Source organism: Ranitomeya variabilis, chromosome 2, assembly GCF_051348905.1.
Source record: "Ranitomeya variabilis isolate aRanVar5 chromosome 2, aRanVar5.hap1, whole genome shotgun sequence".
Taxonomy (NCBI): domain Eukaryota; kingdom Metazoa; phylum Chordata; class Amphibia; order Anura; family Dendrobatidae; genus Ranitomeya; species Ranitomeya variabilis.
In genome coordinates this window covers 307,491,065-307,510,441 of record NC_135233.1, presented here as the reverse complement: position 1 = coordinate 307,510,441, position 19,377 = coordinate 307,491,065, and the positions used below count along the sequence as shown (strand labels likewise).

At 40.7% G+C, this 19,377-nt stretch overlaps 1 protein-coding gene across 1 annotated transcript in view; it reads right to left on the bottom strand.

The window, feature by feature from the left end:
- NRK (Nik related kinase) overlaps positions 1-19,377 on the bottom strand; it is a 348,898-nt gene that overhangs the window by 265,916 nt on the left and 63,605 nt on the right. The window lies entirely within an intron of this gene.

Here is a 19,377-nt window from a genome sequence, read left to right as displayed (position 1 = left end):
TTCATACATTAGGGCTTGGCATAATTTGTACTTTGCAGCAAAATTGAAACCCTAATCACACCACACACCAAAGAAACCTGGTTAATTAAATTTGGGTAGAGAAAAGAACAGTGACGGTACCTGATAAAACATCCCCAATGCTTTCACTAATGTACACTGTTGTTTGACACAGCCACATGTAGGTCATTATCTGCTTCATTTGATATGAGCTATGGGTAGTACAGTACATGTTTTCTATCTCCTCAATTGAAAGCCATTGTCTGATATTCTAACAATTCCCTGGTCAGATTACATCCTGAATGTGCAAATTGCTGTTATTTTAGACATTTTATTCTTAAATATCTGATCATTTCCATAGTCATTTTTAGTGATGAGAGAATATACTCAAATACTTGGAGACCACCCGAGCGTGCTCGGGAAAACCTGAGCAACCAGTATATTCACTCGTCATCACTAGTCATTTTAAATAAATGGCTTCGAGGACAAGTGGTGGATTTGGGTTGTTGAAATGGATGTCTTCTGATCCATTATTGGGGTTAATCCAAAAAGCAAGAGTGATGTAGGAACATGTCAATCACAAGAAATTCACATTTGGCTGATATTATCTACCTGTCAGTAAAATGTCGATTCTCTTAATCCCTTCCCGATATGGTGATTTTTCCAGGTTCATGATTTCATTTTTCCCTCCCCTTCTAAAAAAAAAAGCCATAACTTTTTTTTTTCATTTTTCTGCCAACATAGCCATATGAGGGCTTGTTTTTTGCAAGCCGAGTTGTAGTTTTGAATGACAAAATTTATTTCATGCGATGTACTGGAAAGCAAAATTTCAAGTGCAGTGAAATTGCAAAAAAAGTAGCAATTCAGCAATTTTTTTAATTTTTTTATTTAGTGTATTCTTTTAATGGAAAAAATTACCTGGCAATATGATTTTGTAGGTCAATACTGTTAGATAACACCAAATGTGCATAGTTTTTTTCAATTAAGTGGTGAAACAAATTTGGGGAAAAACATCCTTGAGGCGCCGTTTCCTGTGACCCGAAACGTTTTAAATTTTTTGGTTGATGGGGCATTATGTAGGATTGCTTTTTGTGCCATAAGCTGCTGTTTTAGTCATAACATGTTGCTGTAGATACAATGTTTTAATTACCTCTAATTGCCTTTATTTTTCTGGTGGACAAAAAAATAAAATTTTGCCATTTTGATTTTTCCTGCCATTACAAATGAACATCAGCAAAAAGCTGGCGTTCACAGGAAAACTATTGTAACATGCAAGAGGGTCTTCAGTCTGTCACGGCAACCGATCGGCACACTGCGATCACGTCACAGGGATGCCAATAGACCACCCTGTTGGGGCGCTATAAATGCTGCTGACGGAGAATTACAGCGGCATTTAGCAGGTTAACAGCTAAAGACAAATGTCTGCTCCAGCTGTTATAAGCAAATGATGGCTGAATAAACAGCCATCACCTGTCAGCAAACATGTGGGCTCAGGAACTTTGCCCGCATCAAAGATGGAGACACGACATTTGACATAACTGTGCATGATATGTCAGTGAGAGGATAAGAATGAGGAGAAAGCGCAAGAAAGTTGTCTGTTGCTTTCCTGCTCTATATACACATCAGGTTGGCCATGACAAGTTTTCATATTATTACTATCGCTAGGAACTAGGAATGTAGTTTCGCTACGCTCTTAAATGGATTCTCTCATGAAGAAAGTCGCTGTTTTTATGCCCCTCAATTGGGTTTCTGTCTGAATGGCCACCATTAGTGTTGAGCGATACCGTCCGATACTTGAAAGTATCGGTATCGGAAAGTATCGGCCGATACCGGCAAAGTATCGGATCCAATCCGATACCGATACCCGATACCAATACAAGTCAATGGGACTCAGGTATCGGACGGTATCCCTGATGGTTCCCAGGGTCTGAAGGAGAGGAAACTCTCCTTCAGGCCCTGGGAACCATATTAATGTGTAAAAGAAAGAATTAAAATAAAAAATATCGCTATACTCACCTGTCCGACGCAGCCGGGACCTCAGCGAGGGAACCGGCAGCGTTGTTTGTTTAAAATTCGCGCTTTTACTTGGTTACGTGAGGTCCCGGCTTGTGATTGGTCAGGGCGGCCATGTTGCCGGGACGCGGACCAATCACAGCAAGCCGTGACGAAATTACGTCACGGCTTGCTGTGATTGGTCCGAGTCCCGGCAACATGGCCGCCATTAACCAATCACAAGCCGTGACGTCACGGGAGGCTGGACATGCGCGTATTTTGAAAAGCGCGCGTGTCCAGCCTCCAGTGACGTCCCGGCTTATGATTGGTCACGGCGCCATGTTGCCGGGACGCGGACCAATCACAGCAAGCCGTGACGAAATTACGTCACGGCTTGCTGTGATTGGTCCGCGTCCCGGCAACATGGCCGCCATTAACCAATCACAAGCCGTGACGTCACGGGAGGCTGGACACGCGCGCTTTTCAAAATACGCGCATGTCCAGCCTCCCGTGACGTCCCGGCTTGTGATTGGTTAATGGCGGCCATGTTGCCGGGACGTCACTGGAGGCTGGACACGCGCGCTTTTCAAAATACGCGCATGTCCAGCCTCCCGTGACGTCACGGCTTGTGATTGGTTAATGGCGGCCATGTTGCCGGGACGCGGACCAATCACAGCAAGCCGTGACGTAATTTCGTCACGGCTTGCTGTGATTGGTCCGCGTCCCGGCAACATGGCCGCCCTGACCAATCACAAGCCGGGACTTCACGTAACCAAGTAAAAGCGCGAAATTTAAACAAACAACGCTGCCGGTTCCCTCGCTGAGGTCCCGGCTGCGTTGGACAGGTGAGTATAGCGATATTTTTTATTTTAATTCTCTTTTTTACACATTATTACATTAATGTTGTTGCGATACCCGATACCCGATATCACAAAAATATCGGATCTCGGTATCGGAAATTCCGATACAGCAAGTATCGGCCGATACCCGATACTTGCAGTATCGGAATGCTCAACACTAGCCACCATATAATATTACATTTTTCCTGTGACTGCTGCAGGGTAAATGCCTGGCTTGGCGCTGCTTGCTTTGGCAAAATTAGCAGTTTGCAAACTATGCCAGAAGCAGGACTCAGGAGAATCAGCAGACCATTTCTGGCAGCGTTTTGAAAGGGTTTGGTTTCTAATAAGATAATTCCTGTAATACATTTTATATGCTAATTTAGAGCAATAAAGGATATATATATATACCATAGCAAATATATTATGTGTTAAAGTTTACCTTTGGTTGGTCAAGTGTAAAAAAAAAAAAAAATCTTAAGGAAATACTCTGGGAACACTTTGAGCGCAATAAGGTTTTATCCACATAATGAATAGATTTAAGGGGTAGTTGCTCACCTAGTTTGGTTGTTTGAGACACAACACTAGAAATTAAGTTCTCAAACTTCTTCTTTAAGAGAACCACAATTTGTGGGTCTCCTGAAGACGTTAGAGAACTTCTAAACTCATTGAGGATAAACTGCACTGGTCTCCTCTTACTACATATTGGAATTCATTCAAAAAAATCTTGTACAATCCCTCAATGTCTATCCGCTATTTCATAATTCTTCTCCGCTAGATTTCTAAAACTTAACATGGACAAAACAGAATTCATCGTCTTTACCCCATCTCACGCGACCCCCCCAACAGTAAACTTACAGTAAACGGCTGCCCACTCTCCCCAGTCCCAGAAGCTCGCTGTCTCGGGGTAAACCTTGACACTGATCTCTCCTTCAAACCGCATATCCAAGTCCTTTCCACTTCCTGCCGCCTTCAACTCAAAAATATTTCACGGATCCGTACATTCCTAAACCAAGAATCTGCAAAAACCCTATTCCATGCCCTCATCATCTCCCGCCTCAACTACTGTAACCTCCTGCTCTGTGGCCTCCCCTCTAACACTCTCGCACCGCTCCAATCTATTCTAAACTCAGCTGCCCAACTAATCCACCTGTCCCCCCGCTATTCCCCGGCCTCTCCCCTCTGTCAATCCCTTCACTGGCTCCCCATTACCCAGAGACTCCAGTACAAAAACCTAACCGTGACATACAAAGCCATCCACAACCTGTCTCCTCCATACATCTGTGACCTCGTCTCCCGGTACTTTCCTGCACACAACCTCCGATCCTCACAAGATCTCCTTCTCTACTCCCCTCTTATCTCCTCTTCCCACAATCGCATACAAGATTTCTCTTGCGCATCACCCCTACTCTGGAACCCTCTACCGCAACATATCAGACTCTCACCTACCATCGAAACCTTCAAAAAGAACCTAAAGACCTACCTCTTCTGGCAAGCCTACAACCTGCAGTAACCACCGATCGACCAAACCACTGCACGACCAGCTCTATCCTCACCTACTGTATCCTGACCCATCCCTTGTAGATTGTGAGCCCTTGCGGACAGGGACCTATCTCCTCCTGTTGTGACTTGTATTGTTCAAGATTATTGTACTTGTTTTTATTATGTATACCCCTCCTCACATGTAAAGTGCCATTGAATAAATGGCGCTATAATAATAAATAATGATAATAATAATCATCTACTTTATCCCTGTGAGTTAGGGCTTTATGTAAGTAGTTGTACTCAGGCATGCATGTGATGTGTGTTTAGGGCAAAAGGAAGGATCAGATCCCATTCTATGGCTTCATCCTGGGCTCTAAAAATATGGCATGGAGCTATAATTCAACAATATGCAAGTGTAACAGCAGCCAGCTGTGATTAGACCCACAGAGTCACTGAAAGTTTTGACCTAAACCAGGTAATGGAGTCTATGTGATTATGAACTCATAACCCATTAGGCCATTCTAGGGGGTGAAGATATTCCTACAGAGAAATACCAGGTCACTATCCTTGGAGTGGTTTCTTGTAGTAATGACTTTATGTAGATGGAAAGCAGACACTGGGTAGAGATACCAAAGTGGTTGACAGGATTCATAACACAGGTCTGCAACTAAAAAGCTGTTTGATTATTTTCATCTAATTTCCATGTATTTTGGTGTGCTGAAAATGAAAAAAATCCTGGACGTCAGGATTTGCCACAAAATGCAAAATTCTCTTCAAATTTAGTATATTTTTCTCAATTTTTGGTATTTTTATCTTGGGGTTTTGAACGTCAAAATTACTATTAATTAATTCAAATCAATGCATTGAAGATATACAATGCCAAAAAATATAACTTTCAAAGAAAAGAACTTTCAGAGTGAGCTAATGAAACCAGCATCAACATGTTGCAAGCTGAACGAGCAGGCTGTGGCATGCTCGGGCTTGATTCAATTGTTTTATCTTGGTTCTCGCCTATTCACACTTTGTCATCTCCGTTCGTGTTAGCTCGTCATATTCAACCGTGTTTCCCAAAATTAGCATTATGGCTCAGCGGAAGTGTATTAATTCGCCTGGCAGTTTCTGTTACATTTGTGGTGAATATCCTCAAAAAGAAGGGTGGTTTGCATTTAAAGAGGTCGTAGAGAAATGTTTAGAAAAAAAATCGTCGGACGAATGCTGAAAGCATTTCAAGCTTTAGGTTGCCTAATGAGTTTGAAAGTGCATTTCCTCCATTCCCACCTTGACAACTTTCCTGAAAATTTGGGAGCTGTGAGTGAATATCAAGGTGAACGATTCAATCAGGACATTAAAGAGATGGAAAGAACATACCAGGGAAGATGGAACATTACAATGATGGCAGACTACTGTTGGACACTTCAGAGAGACATTCCAGATGCTACTCACAAGTGCAAATGTACCAAGAGAAGCCTCACAGGGAAGAAGAATCGATTTTAGTGTGTTAGTGAGCTCATTGCAGTTAAAAAATGATTTTCATGAAACATTTGTAATAAAAAATTAATTTTATGAGTCTATTTTCATCTATTTTGAGGTATTGTCTTATTTAACATAATTACTTAAATTGTCAGAAAACGTGATGTCCTATGACAAAACGGAGGTCATTTTCGGATTCAGCACACTTAAAAACATAAAGATTACGTGGAATAACCAAAACAACTCTTGAAAATTTTTTTTTGCAGACCTGTGAATCAGAGCATGGATCACCTGTGCAAGACTAAGAAAATGCTGATAGCATGATCTATTGGTGGCTCTAGAGGGTTGGAGATGAGAAACAGTGAGATAGAGCTTTGACCTAGGCAAGAGAAGTTTGGTCATAAAAAGTTAGATAAGTTAGGGCAGGTACTTGTTTGGTAGACGAGGTGAATAATCCAAGTTGGGTATATCCAGGTAGGGACTGGTGCTTAAATTCAGCCCTGGCATTTGAAGTCACAAGCCCATGCGGTCCCTATCCACAAGCACCAGATGTGGATACAAATATTATCCTGGATGGAGGAAAGGGAGATTTACTACAAGACCAATATTTCTAATGATACCTGGGTGTCATCTCTGCACGGTGAATCCCGGGCTGCGAATGCATCTAATAAGGCCATAGTGTGATTGGTGGCTTGTTAATTGGTAATTAAAAGTTTGTGTATCCTGCATTAAGCTCCAGAGCACAGCCAGCAAGAGGATGTTCAGCAGAAGTGTAAGTTGGGTGGTTCTTCCCAACAGCGTTCCTTAGACTATTCTTATATCTCTGCACAGTCAGTTGGATAAAAAATGAATAAGATTGTGTCAATGTTATTAGTTTCCTGATTTCCATTAGAGGGGCTATCCAGGACTAAATTTTTTTTTTTACTCTGAGTCGAAAAATCTAACAGGCAAGTAGTTGCTATCTCATTAGCAACTATCTGCCTGTACTAGCCTGCGCTGGCTCGGATCTGTCACTGACTACTCCTGCCAGTAGCTCATCTGCTCCACATGAACAAAGCAGCTTTCCTTCTTACGCTCTACTTTGTGCCTGCAGTTATGAAGCAGGTAGCCAGAAGTCAATCAGCATGACATCAGCAGTCATACCCTGTCAACAAAGCAGGGCAGAAGAAAAGTTGCTGTTCTGTCTATGTGACATCAGCAGAAGCCACAGAATCGCCGTCAGCAATGGTCTGTGACTGATTGGTGCTGGCAGAGATCTGTGCTGGGCAGAACAGAAAGGTAGTTAGTAACTACTTGCCTGTTAGTACTTAGGCCATAGTAAAAAAAATAAATAAATAATGTAATCCTCAACAAATTCTTTAATAGAGCACTCCCACCAAAGTTGTTACCCTCTTAATATATTGCAGTCGTCATATTATATAGCACTGTGCACTTACAATTGCTCATTTTGCCTTTCTACCCAGCTAATTCTTCTCTTTTCCATTACGTTTATGAGCTCACATGATTAAAAACTGACTAGCTGAATTCTTCTAAGCTCTATGTAGAAACAGGTAATCTCTTTTTCCTTGCATGACCCATCAGTCACTGCAAAAGTCCCTGACTAGGGAAAGAGGGAGCAGCTGGGTCAGGAGATGAAGAGGGTGATAACTCATGCAATGCTCATTTTCATTGTTTTTTTACAAAGAGGCTTAGCTCCTAGGGTTCTCTAGGGGCCTGTGTTTGGCTGTTGTACATAATTACCCTGTAAGCCACACCTTCTTTGTAAAGATGATAAAAATTAGCACTGAATAAAATTACCTATATCTCTGGAAACGTGGTAGGTTAAAAAAAATGAAATCCTCAGGGGAGTGAAATCCTCAGGGGAGCAGCGGAAATAATATGTGAGCAAAAACTGTACTTTTTAAACGTGATGACAGGTCCTTTTAAAATATCTTGGTTCTCTTTTAAATAAGATAGTAAGCACGCTCAAGTCTTTTTCTCAATTATGTTACTGTATACTAGCTGTAAAACATGATGTTGGTTTATTCTAGAGAGGGACTCAGGGATCAGACAACATTGTTAATCGGGAGCCATGAGTTCTGCAGTGCAAGAAACATATGGAGTAGAAATGTTAACTAAGAGATAATCAAGTTTTAAGCAAAAATACCTCTTAGAAGAAATAGAAGTTTGACCTAGCTCTTAATTGAACAAAGTAGAGATGCTGCGTCATGACTTAAAATGAGTAGTTCAGGTATAAAAGAAATACTTCCAACAGATCCGTCTTTGAGAATAAAGCATGACTTTGCACTGATGACCAATATTGGAGAATATTATGTTTTATTAACCAATTAAGCGATTTAGTTATTATATATATTTTTTATTTGCACAAATTAGGACTAGCATTTTGATGAGAGCCAGCAAATCTTTATCTACTGTATATGCCAACAACTTTAGTTTTTCCCCAGCTGTTTATTTGTCTTGGTTTATGTCATGTTTGCCGTGGTCCTTTCAATGCAGACATTAAAAACTTTGTTCTGCAGACACAAAGAATAAAAACAACACCTGTGGTGTAACCAACATACAATACAATCCTGATAAACAGTCATTTCAAAATGTCCAGAAGGCAGGAAAGGGTGGAATAGAAATCTCCTTTGATATAAACAAGAGAGAAGGAAACAGTGAAAATATCCTGAACTATTAAAGATTTTAGGTTTGTCGCACTTTGTGTAGAATTCCTCTCATGGGGAGCCAGATGTTTTCTTTTTATGTCTGCAAGAAATTATTTTTATCTGCCGCAGCTCTAAAGTATATGGTAATTATGTGTCCGTGGCATAAATCATGTGGAATTCCCTTATAGCCGTCTAGTGTATGTTGTATTATCTCGCCTGCTAGCCTTTAGAGTGTTCATGGGATATAATGTATATAGGGTAGCTGAATACAGTGCAGAATGCTCAGCCTTGTAGAAGAATATGAGATACTTATGTACATGATTTCTGTAAGGGTCTGTTCACACTAGTTCTATAGCTACATTTCTACAGAAGATATCTTATGATTCTAATTAATTGTGAAGAATGCCATTGCTTTTTAATTGGGTTATCATGAGCCTTCACAATCCATAGAAATTCGAAGGCATTCCTGTAGGGTCCTGTGCACATGACTGTCTTAAACACGATCTTTTGTACGTCTCTTTGCATTAGGATCAACTCTTGGCTTGCTGTTATGATTCCCAGAGTAAGATAGTGGACCCTTGAAGCAAAAAACAATTTGGCTAAGTATAGACCAGAGCATTTAGATTACCAGCTCATATATGTTCACATTTTACACCCCATGGATCTCTGAAAATAAAGACATGGCCCTCCAGAATAGGATTGGAGACAGCTACACTGTAGACACAATGGCCTGCTCCGGATCTGAGCCAGAATTTATGACCATGAAAGAAGGTTGGAAGTGAAAGGCAAAAGGATGATATCGTATTGTACGGCTAGCCAAAGGCCAAGATTTGTAAGAACGTTGCAAATGACAAGATGGGTATAAGGTCAGGAATGGGGCAGTGGTCAGAATCTGGGAAGCACCAGTCAGACTAATCAGAAGGAGTAAGTTGAAATGAGGTCAGGGCTAAGTTATGAAATGGCATCAGATAATATGGTACACACTAGCAAATGGACATGAGCCAAGAAAGGATGGTATCTTGTTCGACAAGTCTGTCTGCACAATTCTACTTATAACTGACCCCTGTTGATGTCACTTCGAGGCACTGGTCACATTGGCAACCTGATGCAGAATCTATGGGAAGAGTAAAAACTTCTGCCAAGCACTGGAGAAGCAGAGATGGAAGAAGTGAGATACGAAGCCACACGATATGACTGATTAATGGGCCCACCCACAGAAACTTTAACGGTGAAAAGATATTGGGCAAAACCAACGCGTTTCAACCAGAAGGTCTTAATCGTGGTTGACCATGGTTAAGACTTTCCGGTTGAAACGCGTTGGTTTTGCTGACTGAGCTGTCCTGTCTATATTTATGCTCCTGAAATAAATTTGAAGATTTTTGTCCACTCACGGATTGCCCAATATCTTTTTACTATTAACGTCTGACAAGCTCATGTGCCTGTGCACCTTTAGGATGATTATACTGCAAGACTGATGAGCTAAAATCCCCATTTTCTGCACAGAAACTTTAAGGTTAGTACAGAGCAATAAGTATTGGGAATAGCATTTTGCAACTGCAGTTGGTATAGTGGGGGCTACTCAAGTCTGGCTTTCTTCACTGACTGCTATTGGAGTTCCAAAAATATCAAAACAAGTGTAGGATGAGAATCTCCCTATAATTGCTACCTTTTCCTCAGTTTTTATGCACACACATATACCCATGCATACTTTTGACTGATGATGGCACTTCATCACTTTGCTAAGGAAAGCCCAATTGTCTTTTCCATTTTTGATATTCAGAACTGTTTGGTAGAATTATTCTGCGTGCCTGCGTAACCTCTGCCATGCATATATTTATAGCCGTAAACTAGATGTGCACCAGTCACGATGTATGGAAGTGGAGCTCAATAGTTCTGTACAATAGCTCCGGACATGATAGGTTGCTGGACATCCTACAAACACGGAAATGACTTTTGTAATATAAAAAAAACATTTTGGAATCTCTTTCCTGTGTCTGCTGGCTCATAGTTAGGGGAAAGAGAAGTTTCCTAAGATCATCAGTCTGTCTCCTTAAAGAGTCACATAAATCAGGACACACGTAAAGATGAGCTGTCTATAATTAGAAAATATTCCTCCACGTAACTAAGTTTATCTAGTGACTCCATTCTATTAGAGTACATTCCCACAATCAGTGTTTGTTCAGGCTTTCATGCAGCTGAATTTCTGCAGGAATTCTGCACCTCAGCTCATTTGCGTTTTCCCATGTGTTTTTGTCTCTATGTGCAAATATATATGTAGATATGAGGTAAGTAGATAGATAGGGCAGCACGGTGGCTCAGTGGTAAGCACTGGAGCCTTGCAGCTCTGGGGTCCTGGGTTCAAATCCAAACAAAAACAACATCTGCAAGGAGTTAGCATCTTTCCATCCACGGGTTTCCTTCAGGTATTTCGGCTTCCTCCCTCCTCCTCTGGCTTCCTCCCAGTATGTCCAAAGACACACTGATAGGAAATTTAGATTGTGAGCCCCAATGGGGACAGTGATGATGATGTCTGTAAAGCACTGCGGAATAAGATAGCGCTATATAAGTGAGCAAAATAAATAAATAGATTTTGATATACATGATTAGAGTCTTCTGTATATAGTTTAATGTACTTAATGTGATGACCAAAAATAAATGAATATTGAAAAAAACAAACGGTGCGGGGTCCCCTCAATTTTTGATAACCAGCCCAGGTAAAGCAGACTGCTGTGGGCTGATATTATCAGGCTGGGAAGGTCCCTGGTTAAGCCTTTCCCAGCCCAAAAATACAAGCCCGCAGCCACCCTAGAATTGGAACATCACTAGAGTTGAGCTAATTCTGGCACAGCTCTTGCCAAATGCCCTGGTGCAGTGGTAATCGGGAAGCAATTGGTAGAATTCAATACCATTTGGTATAAGTTTGCTCAAGTCTAGAAAATATGTTAAAAAATATAGCAGTCAGGTTACTACTGAAATTGACTAGACACTAAATAACTGTATAAGGCAAATAAGAAAAATAAAACAATTAAGGAAAACTGTCAAGTGATTTATTGCCCAAACTGGATGCTAACAGGTTCCCAATTATGTTTATTTTGTATCCCATGTTTATTATGCAGAAATATAACTTCAATTACCAAGCTTGTATACAGTCAGGGAGGTGGAGCCATTCTCCAGATAAATTGGACTGAGAGTCTCTCTCCTTGTCCCACAAGTCATTTATATTATCTTAAAGGGAACCTGCCAGCAGGATTGTGCACAGTAACCCACAGACAGTGTCAGGTTGGCGCAGTTATACTGATTACAAGGATCCCTTGGTTGATGAAATCCGTTTTGTGGTTGTTGTTTAATCTTTATGTTCACTTTTGAGTTAATGAGATTCTCGTGCTTCAGGGTGGGCTGCGCCATCTTGGAGGAGGAATTTTTTTTCTCTTCTCTAGCAAGATGGCAGCGCCGGTGCTTGCGCAGCTGCAGCTATCGGATCACCTCTATATACACTGATAGCTGCTACTATGCAGGTGCCATTTTGGATGGATTTTTTTTATACTCCTCAGAAAAACAAAGCACATTTATTAACTTAGACATGCGATCATGCTGCAGCACAGGTGCCTCAGCTGGCACCTGCCTGCAGAAGGATTTTTTTTAACCATGTACATATATTTATTATGTAAACTAGGGGGCAGGACAGTGAGGGATCAGTGACCTATCAGAAGCCATACAGATGAATATGTAAGCAGAGAACCACATGAAGACCCCCCACAGGCCGCCACAGAGCACAAGAATCTCAACTCAAAACTGAAAATACAGATTAAACAACAACCGCAAGATGGATTTCATCACCCAGGTATCATTTTAATCAGTATAACGGCGACGACCTGACAGTGTCTGTAGGTTACTGTGCACAATCCTGCTGACAGGTTCCCTTTAAGTTACTTTCATCAGCATTCAGTGCTTCTGCAGTAGACAGATTAAAAGGAATCTGTCAACAGGTTTTTGCTATTTCATCTAAGAGCAATATAATGTAGGGCAAAAAGCCTGATTCTAGGGATATGTCGCTTATTAGGCTGTGTGTGGAGTTTCAATACAATCAGCGTTTTATCAGCTACTTTACTAGCAACCAGCCCAGCTATTAACACCACCCCCACCACTGATTGGCAGTGTGTCCACCGGAAACAGCCAATCAGTGGTGTGGGCGGGGTTATGCACAGCTCTGCTTTCTGAGCACTGCTATATCTAAAGCAGGGAAAATGAGGAGTCTATCAAAACTACACTGAGCAGTCCAGTAAGTGATACATCGCTGGAATCCGCATCTCTGTCCCTACCTCATGCTTCTCTAAGATTACATACCAAAAACCTGCTGACAGATTCCCTTTAAGCACTGCCAGTACACCTAGGTTCATTGTCGAATGTGCCTTATTCCCAGCCTGTAGATAGTTTCCAAAGGGTACAGTGTAATTATTCTGAAAAAGTAATCTTGGTACTTCCTTCACTGCAGTGCAATTGGTAGAAACACTAGCAAAGTCTGTAGTAAACCCACAATCAGGTGTGAAGTTTAGTGAATTGGATTCTAAAAAACATGCAAATTTGCTGAGGATTTCTTATAAAGACTAACAGAAATTCTTCAAATTGAGCAGTGGTGAAACTTGTCTAGATACATAGCTTTATCTACCTCCTTACATTACGTTTAAAAGGGGAAAGTTTACATTTCACACTACAAAATCCTTTTTTTATGGCATGAAATAGTAGCTACTTTATTTAAGAAAAGCAAAATCATTGAAATTAGTTGTACAATATTGGCCACATGCTGAACTTTCGCCGTACTGTGCAGGACTTACACTCTGTCTCTTTAATGTCGTAAAATGAAGATAATACGTATTTCCAGCCACCTGTGTGAAAACAGGAACCGAGCATTGAACCACGAGCTTTAGATTTAATTGGAATATTTTAAAAAGAAAAAAGGAACAGACCCGTGAGGACGGCACAGCTGCCAGCTTCACTATTAGGTTTTTATTTATTGTGTGCACATGACATACTGCAAGTGGAAGTTACATCCACATCTCACAAGATCAAACTTTTTTTTTGCCTTTTCAGCAGCGCAAAGGGTTGGCCATACTTATAAAGTCCTTACAGGGGTATTCCGATTACAGCAATTAACAATAAGGGATTCAGTCTGAAATTTATGTGAGTTTGGGTCAAGAATCTTTAGAGAGATCTGGTGCCGCCATAGTGTTTATTGGAGGAACGACTGCACACATACCAACTTGGGAGTCCTATGAGTGATAAGAAATTTCTCAAGGCGTCAGTATAAAATCACAAGCACAGGGAGCCACAGAGTTGGCCTTTGACTTAGTACAGATCCCAATACATGGCACCAATAATATGTACAAACATAATATGGACATGTGCTAGGGCTTTTTGAAGAATATTTTACATTTTTATTGGCTTTTTTGTAATATTATTTGCACCTATAACTTCCCATTTGCTTGGTCTTTTGCACAACTAAAAGGAACCTGACCGCTGATAGATGTAGCGATATTGTGATCAAGGCCACGAGTTGGCCGAAACGTTTTTGTGCCTATCGCTTCACCACCACTATTGTCTAAATAAACTTTTTCACTTGAAGCAAACAAAAAACCATATGAGTGCAGTGATTATTCTACTTTATGATAGATGTAGCCTGATCCACGTGTTGCATGTATCAGACCGAGGCTATGTGATCTCAGCCAGTTGTGTTTAACTCAGAAATACTGCAGAATTTAAAGAAAAACATAGTTTAAAAGCCACCGGGGACCAAGCTGCACAGGAGACTAGTGGGACAGGCGGGTACTTGGTTTCTCATGTCTCCCTGTATGTGTGCATAGTGAGACATCTGTCAGTCACTGGCAGTGGGCGGAGTGATGAGACCAGGGACCCTTCTGCCCAACCGGCCTTTCGTGTAGCTTGGATTCCCAGTGGCTTTTAAACTATTTTTTTTTCTGAATTTCCGCAACATACCAGGCTGAGATCATACATCCACAATCTGATACATGCTGCTTGTCAGCTGTCCCTTTAAATGTTGGACTACTTAAAAGGGTTTAATATTAATGGCCAATTTTTAAGATGTTCTTAAAATGTTATTGTTGGGGGTCCAACTTCCATTAACCTTAAGATCCCCTTTGTTATGGAGCTGTAGATAATGCTACATGCTCTATATATTGTGTATGTTCAGCACGGTGTCTGGATAAACAGTGGATCATCCTAATCTAAATGACGCCGGCTACATTTATTTGCATTCACTAATATTTGTTAGAGGTTATAGACGAGTCATGAGAACCCTTACACTCAGCGAGTTAATTGCTGACCACAAACTACATAAACATTAGCAGATGGGCAAGGAATGTTTTACATTTCTAAATACTATTGTGAAACTCCCAGAGCGATGAACCCAACTAGGCATCAAGCTGTTTTCTCATCCCATAGTTTACAGTCATAACTATATAGTCAAACATTATTGATCTAAGCTTTAAGGGGTTGTCCCTTACTAACATATTAATGACTTATCCATAGTATAAAGGTGCAAAAGATTATCTTTCGTAGGAAAGAAACTAGTTTTGCGTAAACTTCAAGAACTTAATTATAGATTAATCTGATTCAAATTGATACACAGAGCCCCATAGATTGATGTAGAAGAGAGACCACCATGTCGTGAGCTCATTTCACTATAATCTTTCAGTGTAAACAAGCTGAGGATCTGATGAACGAGCAAAAATCTGGTTGATCACCTGAAATCTAGAACAAAAGATCATCGTTCTCTGCAGTACATCATGCTGTGTAAACAGGACTCCAACTGCCGAGAACTATGGTTGTGTATGAGCACTGAAAGGCTCTACAATCGCGAGTACCTCAGTCTACCTACGCAATCAGTCTATTAAACGACCGCCAATGTGTAAATATTTATTAATTGGTGGTCTTTTAGTGCCACCCGTAGGTCTGTGTAAATAGACTCACTTTAAGGTCCATCAGCAGAGAATCACTGTTCACAGCATGTACAGGTGCTTGGTGAACTCTTGGTATAGCCAAATATTTAACCCCTTCACCCCCAAGGGTGGTTTGCACGTTATGGCCCGGGCCAATTTTTACAATTCTGACCACTGTCCCTTTATGAGGTTATAACTCTGGAACGCTTCAACGGATCCTGGTGATTCTGACATTGTTTTCTCGTGACATATTGTACTTCATGATAGTGGTAAAATTTCTTTGATATTACCTGCGTTTATTTGTGAAAAAAATGGAAATTTGGCGAAAATTTTGAAAATTTCGCAATTTTCCAAATTTGAATTTTTATGCAATTAAATCACAGTGATATGTCACACAAAATACTTAATAAGTAACATTTCCCACATGTCTACTTTACATCAGCACCATTTTGGAACCAAAATTTTTTTTTGTTAGGGAGTTATAAGGGTTAAAAGTTGACCAGCAATTTCTCATTTTTACAACACCATTTTTTTTTAGGGACCACATCTCATTTGAAGTCATTTTGAGGGGTCTATATGATAGAAAATACCCAAGTGTGACACCATTCTAAAAACTGCACCCCTCAAGGTGCTCAAAACCACATTCAAAAAGTTTATTAACCCTTCAGGTGTTTCACAGGAATTTTTGGAATGTTTAAATAAAAATGAACATTTAACTTTTTTTCACACAAAATTTACTTCAGCTCCAATTTGTTTTATTTTACCAAGGGTAACAGGAAAAAATGGACCCCAAAAGATGTTATACAATTTGTTCTGAGTACGCTGATACCCCATATGTGGGGGTAAACCACTGTTTGGGCGCATGGCAGAGCTCGGAAGCGAAGGAGCGCCATTTGACTTTTCAATGCAAAATTGACTGGAATTGAGATGGGACGCCATGTTGCGTTTGGAGAGCCACTGATGTGCCTAAACATTGAAACCCCCCACAAGTGACACCATTTTGGAAAGTAGACCCCCTAAGGAACTTATCTAGATGTGTGGTGAGCACTTTGACCCACCAAGTGCTTCACAGAAGTTTATAATGCAGAACCGTAAAAATAAAAAATCATATTTTTTCACAAAAATGATCTTTTCGCCACCAATTTTTTATTTTCCCAAGGGTAAGAGAAGAAATTGGACCCCAAAAGTTGTTGTACAATTTGTCCTGAGTACGCTGATACCCCATATGTGGGGGTAAACCACTGTTTGGGCGCATGGGAGAGCTCGGAAGGGAAGAAGCGCCGTTTGACTTTTCACTGCAAAATTGACAGGAATTGAGATGGGACGCCATGTTGCGTTTGGAGAGCCACTGATGTGCCTAAACATTGAAGCCCCCCCACAAGTGACACCATTTTGGAAAGTAGACCCCCTAAGGAACTTATCTAGAGCTGTGGTGAGCACTTTGACCCACCAAGTGCTTCACAGAAGTTTATAATGCAGAGCCGTAAAAATAAAACAAAATTTTTTTCCCACAAAAATTATTTTTTAGCCCCCAGTTTTGTATTTTCCCAAGGGTAACAGGAGAAATTGGACCCCAATAGTTGTTGTCCAATTTGTCCTGAGTACGCTGATACCCCATATGTGGGGGGGAACCACCGTTTGGGCGCATGGGAGGGCTCGGAAGGGATGGAATGCAGACTTAGATGGAATGGTCTGCAGGCATCACATTGCGTTTGCAGAGCCCCTAATGTACCTAAACAGTAAAACCCCCCCATAAGTGACACCATTTTGAAAAGTAGACCCCCTAAGGAACTCATCTAGATGTGTTGTGAGAGCTTTGAACCCCCAAGTGTTTCACTACAGTTTATAACGCAGAGCCGTGCAAATAAAAAATATTTTTTTTCCACAAAAATTATATTTTAGCCCCCAGTTTTGTATTTTTCCAAGGGTAACAGGAGAAATTGGACCCTATATATTGTTGTCCAATTTGTCCTGAGTACGCTGATACCTGATATCTGGGGGTGAACCACCGTTTGAGCGCATGGCAGAGCTCGGAAGGGAAGGATCATCATTTGCAATGCAGACTTAGATGGATTGGTCTACAGGCGTCACATTGCGTTTGCAGAGCCCCTAATGTACCTAAACAGTATAAACCCCCCACAAGTGACCCAATATTGGAAACTAGACCCCCCAAGGAACTTATCTAGTTGTGTTGTGAGAACTTTGAACCCCCAAGCGTTTCACTACAGTTTAGAACGCAGAGCCGTGAAGATAAAAAAAATATAAAATTTCCCTCAAAAATTATTTTTTAGCCCCCAGTTTTGTATTTTCCCAATGGTAACAGGAGAAATTGGACCCCAAAAGTTGTTGTCCAATTTGTCTTGAGTACGCTGATACCCCATATGTGGGGGGGAACCACCGTTTGGGCGCATGGGAGGGCTCGGAAAGGAAGGAGCGCCATTTGGAACGCAGACTTAGATGGAATGGTCTGCAGGCGTCACATTGCGTTTGCAGAGCCCCTAATGTACCTAAACAGTAGAAACCCCCCACAAGTGACACCATTTTGGAAAGTAGAACCCCTAAGGAACTCATCTAGATGTGTTGTGAGAGCTTTGAACCCCCAAGTGTTTCACTACAGTTTATAACGCAGATCCATGCAAATAAATTTTTTTTTTTTTTCCACAAAAATTATTTTTTAGCCCCTAGTTTTGTATTTTCCCAAGGGTAACAGGAGAAATTGGACCCCAAAAGTTGTTCTCCAATGTGTTCCGAGTACGCTGATACCCCATATGTTGGGGTAAACCCCTGTTTGGGCGCACGGGAGAGCTTGGAAGGGAAGAAGCACTGTTTTACTTTTTCAACGCAGAATTGGCTGGAATTGAAATCGGACGCCATGTCACGTTTGGAGAGCCCCTGATGTGCCTAAACAGTGGAAACCCCCCAATTATAACTGAAACCCTAATCCAAACACACCCCTAACCCTAATCCCAACGGTAACCCTAACCACACCTCTAACCCAGACACACCCCTAACCCTAATCCCAACCCTAATCCCAACCGTAAATGTAATCCAAACCCTAACCCTAACTTTAGCCCCAACTCTAGCCCTAACCCTAACCCTAGCCCTAACCCTAATGGGAAAATGGAAATAAATACATTTTTTACATTTTTTTTAATTTTTCCCTAACTAAGCGGGTGATGAAGGGGGGTTTGATTTACTTTTATAGCGGGTTATTTAGCGGATTTTTATGATTGGCAGCCATCACACATGAAAGACGCTTTTTATTGCAAAAAATATTTTTTGCGTTACCACATTTTGAGAGCTATAATTTTTCCATATTTGAGACCACAGAGTCATGTGAGGTCTTGTTTTTTGTGGGACGAGTTGACGTTTTTATTGGTAACATGTTCGGGCACGGGATATTTTTTTGATCGCTTTTTATTCCGATTTTTGTGAGGCAGAATGACCAAAAACCAGCTATTCATGAATTTCTTTTGGGGGAGGCGTTTATACCGTTCCGCGTTTGGTAAAATTGATAAAGCAGTTTTATTCTTTGGGTCAGTACGATTGCAGCGATACCTCATTTATATAATTTTTTTTTGTTTTGGCGCTTTTATACGATAAAAGCTATTTTATAGAAAAAATAATTATTTTGGCATCGCTTTATTCTGAGGACTATAACTTTTTTATTTTTTCGCACATGATGGTGTATGGCGGCTCGTTTTTTGCGGGACAAGATGACGTTTTCAGCGGTACCATGGCTATTTATATCCGTCTTTTTGATCGCGTGTTATTCCACTTTTTGTTTGGCGGTATGAGAATAAAGCGTTGTTTTTTGCCTCGTTTTTTTTTTTTTTTTTTACGGTGTTCACTGAAGGGGTTAACTAGTGATATAGTTTTATAGGAGGGGTCGTTACGTTAATATATTTTTTTTATTTATTTATTTAGGAATTTTTTTTTTTTTTTTTTTTTTTTACACATGTGGACATTTTTTTTTTACTTTTTTACTTTGTC